The sequence below is a fragment of the Accipiter gentilis genome, chromosome 8, assembly GCF_929443795.1.
Source record: "Accipiter gentilis chromosome 8, bAccGen1.1, whole genome shotgun sequence".
Lineage (NCBI taxonomy): Eukaryota > Metazoa > Chordata > Aves > Accipitriformes > Accipitridae > Astur > Astur gentilis.
Window position 1 is genome coordinate 23,928,415 of NC_064887.1, and position 5,198 is coordinate 23,933,612.

The window sequence follows — 5,198 nt, forward strand, 5'->3', positions numbered from 1 at the left end:
CACAGTCCTGGGCAGCCTGCTCCAGGTAGTCCTTCCTGAGCAGGAAGGCTGATGACCTCCAGAGGTCCATTCCATGATTCAGTGAATGCTTGTGCTCTGGGGCAGAACAGTGCAGCTTGTCATTTGCCTACCTAAGTACAATCTCAAGCACTCTGCTGGTCAGAGTGGCTTTGTCAGACAAGCATAGTGTTAGGATTGTGTAAATGTTACAAGACTTCATCTGTTAATGAACTAAACCATATTCTATCTCAGTCTTCTGAACAGCCTAAACGACCACCCTAAGTGAAGGTGAACCACCAAACTCTTTGTCTGATCAGTGTTTCCCAATGCCCTTTTTATTATACTATAAAATGACATACAGTCTCTAGAGTGACAGCAAATCAAAGGCTGTACATTCACATTTAGGTGGTGTGGTCCACTTCTTCCCTACTTTACAGGTAATTCCCAGTCATCTGGTAACAACAAAACATGGGTTCCACTAATAATTAGCTTCATAACTATTCCTGAATTTTCCTCTAATGACACATGAGGATCCCCAGAACATTTCACATGACATTTCTGAAAGTGAGGTGAATGAGCATAGCCTTTGTGACTGAGCCATTTGTAAGACTTTGGCTGCTCATATCAGTTAATTGATTGCAAATATGTTAATCAAAGATCTGTGTAATCCATGGGTTCATTTGCTGCTGAAATTTACTGTCTGAGATAACCAGCAGTAGAAGCAAGTTTCTGCTGGACTCTTACTTCCTGTCTGCACAACTGTAACAGACCACTATTTCTATTTTCTGTGAGATTAACATAAAGCAATGCCCTTTCTTTTACTGATAACAGAAGACCTCTCTCGGGCACAAATATGTGTTACGCATTTTATAGATTGGAAACCAAAGCACAGATCTGAGATACTTTGTCAAGGTCACGCTGTCTGTATCCAAGCCAAGAACTGCATCAGGGGTCATCGTGGCTAGAACCCTGTCCTCACTGTGTGTTTAGAAAAGTTTTATTGCTTTTGGAAATCAAAGTGTTCCTGAAATCCTGCATCCCCAAACTGATATTCCTCAGTAATCTGAGCAAAGCCATAAAATTACCATTTTCCTTAATTCTATTTTTCATATAAAAGTATCGACTTCCTTGTTCATTAACCACACACATGCACACACAAAATAAATACTGAACTGTGCTACTGAATAAAATCAAGGACTGAACTTCTAATTCACTTCTGATAGTGTTATCAATTAATATGTATAATATGACTGAAATAACCAGGGAACTGTTAAAGTCCTCCATACAGCCCCCCCCCCCCCCCCATCAGTTAATATTTAAAATAGGGAAACAACAACTAGACATGATTTAGGGTTTAGGAATAAACCATTAGACAATGGGACTTTATGTCAGAAAAGGTAATGGATTGTGGTCTGATCATCAAACCTTGAAGAACTGCTGGGAACTGCCAAGACAGAGTAAGAAGTAGGTAAAAGGTAATTCCTACAGGGGGAGATCGCGACCATTGACTCATTGACCACCTACTCAAATGATACCACCTACTCAAAAGAAGACAATGAAGGAAGAAGACAGAGTCTGCTCACTAATTTACATAAGGGGTGAAGAAGAAAGAACCAATCATTAAGGGAAATAATAATGAATGTATTACTTAAGTATATAAATGTGGGAATTTTTGAGACAGAGGTGTGCTGTCTTGAGACAGGCACCCATTCATGCACATCAATGAAATTAATTTGAAAAATACCTCAACTCTGTGTGTTATTAGCTTGCACACCAGGTAAACAAATCTGCTTTTAGGACAACAATAGGGCAACTACTCATCTGAACACTATTCTCTCAGTGAGAAAAACGCATCCTTGTCTACCAGAAAGTTTAAGGTCAGAACCAAAGCAAGTAATTCCATTGTATCTTTTAGCTAGAGGAAGGGAGGTAAAGAAAAGATGGTAGTGACATATTTGGCTTTTATGTTTCTTTTTCTATAATGTAGTGTTTCTAACTTCTTAATAACTTGGCAAGGATATTACATTTTCTGATGTGCTGTCACTGGTATTTTCAACAACACAGAGTAGCACCTGGATTCCTGAAATGCCTCACAACGAAAAGGAGCTACAATGAGGTGGCAGTGAGGCAGCGCTCTGCTGTCCCACCAAGCCAGCAAGACTCACTTCAGAAGTATGGGGATACCCAGCAAGGTCCCTTCAGTGCAGCTATACAGGAGATGCCAAAAGGAATCTTTGCATTTGTGCAACTTGGATTTTATTTTTTTTTACTTCAAATTTGCAGTACAGGTGATTTAGTTGATCACTGTATTCAGTTTATCATTGCTTTATCGTTAGCACTGTATTCGTAATATTGGTTAATATTGTTCATGTCATGTATTGACAAGATTTTTTCTTATTCTGTTACTGACATTGCATGTAATGACAGTTTTCTACACTTTATTTCCACCAGACCTCCAGCTCTGGTCTCTGACTACAGCCAGGGGAGGATGTCTCCACTGGCAGCAGTAGATGGCAGACAATGCTTTTGTAAGGCTGCTAAAATGAATGCAAAAATGCACTACAGTAGCCTATTGCTTCACATCAAAAGTGTTGGCAGTATTTTTCCTATCATATGACTGAGGCTTAGCAACAAGAAGATTTACCAAAGTTTGAAACCCACCCCCCTCTTTTTTTTTCTTTTTTCAAAAATGAACATTTAAATATGCTGTCCACAGTCCAGACAGTGAAAGGGAACATCTGCTCCTCTGACATGATTGCAAGGGGAACAAATGCAACGAATTCCTAGACACAGAAATAATCCTGCAATAGACAGCCTATTTGCTCATCAATTCAGGCTGCAAGAAGCCTCAAGTGCCCTCACAGATCAAAGCTGGGCTATGTGGTCTGCAATGTGACAGCCTACACTGACATTATGATCCACGGTCTTCAAATACTGCAGGTTACAGAATAACATCACACTTGTCAAGGGAAGGTGATGTTAGTCATCATTTTTGCCTTCACTTGGCTTTCCACCGTAGCTATTTGTCACAGATGGAAAAGGAATACAAAGCAACCTGACACTGCTAAACTCAGTTTAAGTGGACCTTTAAACACACATGTGCACACACACACACACTCTGCATAATTCGTTCTAATACCTGTTGCTTCAAATCTTCAGCAGTGTTTTCTATGCATCTTCCAACAGTATTTGCTGACAAAAGAATTTATTTTATTTTGTTACCATATTGTCTTCCATGTATTATTCCAACCATTTTTACTGCAGCAGGAATAACAAGTGTTTCCCCAAGGGTATGTGGCTTTTTGTCTTTTGCTATCAAGTGAGAAACCTCAGAAGGGGCTTCTAAACAGTTATCATTAAGTTCAGTGAAATTTTGTAAAGTACTGCATTGAGTATGACATGACTTAAAGCATCGCTGAAAAAAATTGTAGAGATTTGGTTTCATGTTCTGGATGCTTATTTTTTAAATATGTTGGTAGCATTAGCTAATATCTTAAGGCATAATGTACTAAGGGCAAGGTTCATCATTAACAAGCATGGATTTGAGAAATCTGGTCTAGTGGAAGGTGTCCCTGCCCATGGCAGTGGGGGTTCGAACTAGATGATCTTTAAGGTCCCTTCCAACCCAAACCATTCTATGATTCTATGACTTAAATCCGTATTTCAAATAGTCTTCACAATTTCAAATTAGTTTGATCGATGTCCTGTCAGATGCAATTAGAGAGACATTCTTTTTACCTCATATTGTGGCTGACGAAGAGCTCCTACTAGGACTGGAATTGTCAGCTCTGCCATTTTCTTGTTGTTTGCTTGTGTGTTATCTTCTGTCTGCAGTTTCTTTGCAAGGAATCTTTTTAAGCCATTTTTCCAGTTTGTGAGGGTTAGTTTGGTTAAAACTAAGTATAATCTACAAATGCACTTAACTGTGCACACATAAACTGCAATGCTTTGCAATATGCTGAAAGCAAATGAATGCATGAGGGTGCCAGTATGACCACCTCCACATTGTGGAGCACCTACATGACATACAGACCAAGTGAAATTGCCACTGTCAAATCTGAATATTAAATATCAAATAATAAATATAAAAAATAAATATAAATACAAGTTCTAATATTTTCTTCCCTCACCAAAATGGATCATCTTCCGAACCCCTTGGGCTGCATGAGTCCCACTTTGGAGCCCTCTGTTTTAGAGGACCTTCAACATTTATTTACCTGGTACTGAGCTGAAGGCCTCCCTCTCCTCCAGGTCCCTGCAACAAAAAACCTGTCTGTGCTTATAAAGTAAGCTCACCTTTGCTCTCTTCACATCACATTGTAAGAAAATATGTCCAGTTATTTGGTTATGGAGCTGCCAAAACAAAGATTTAGCTGTTCCAGAATCTCCATTATCATCCAGCAAAAGGATACAGAAGAAGTACTTCTTGCTTCCTTTCCTTAGAGAGAAATCAACCCATATTAATCCCCCATGTGAATATTGATATAAGCTGCTTTAACTATACACAAATACAGCACACTGGTTTAGTTGATTTTCATGACCTTAGTGGAATTAGATGAGAATAAAGAACATCTCATCTGAGATGAAGGCATCAAAGGTCAATGCAAAAACCACCCTTTGCTGCACAGTGCCAGGTGGGCTGCCTGCAGTGGCTTTCAAAAAATTTTAGAAAAGTGAATAGCAAGAAAATAAACTGCATAGCATCTACAAAGCCCAATAGGTAAGAGGCAGTAAAAACACTCCCTCAACCTTCCCCCACCCAGCAAGACATCAATGATACACAAATGTGTTAACTGCAACATGTTAGCATACATGAGGTGCAGTATGTTATCATCAGATCAACAAGCAAAAAATCATGAAGGTCCCTGCCCCACCAAGACACCATCACAAACTCTCCAATAAAATACAGGGATGGAAGGTCCCATTCCAGGGCCTGGACCAAGAAGTCATCCCCACCTCCACGCAGAAACCCCCATTACTTGCATCCCAACATCTTGCCCTTCCAGCAAATGTCAGGGAGGCTCAAGTCCCCCAGAAGAACTGGGCCTGTGATGTAGAGACTTCCTTGAGTTGTTGAAAAGAGACTCCACTCACGTGCTCATCCTGATCAGGCAGTCAGGACACTCACCTCTGCCATGACCCCAGGCTAGTTTCCAGGCAAGCACACGGAGAAGGAGCAGACAAGGCCAAACACACTC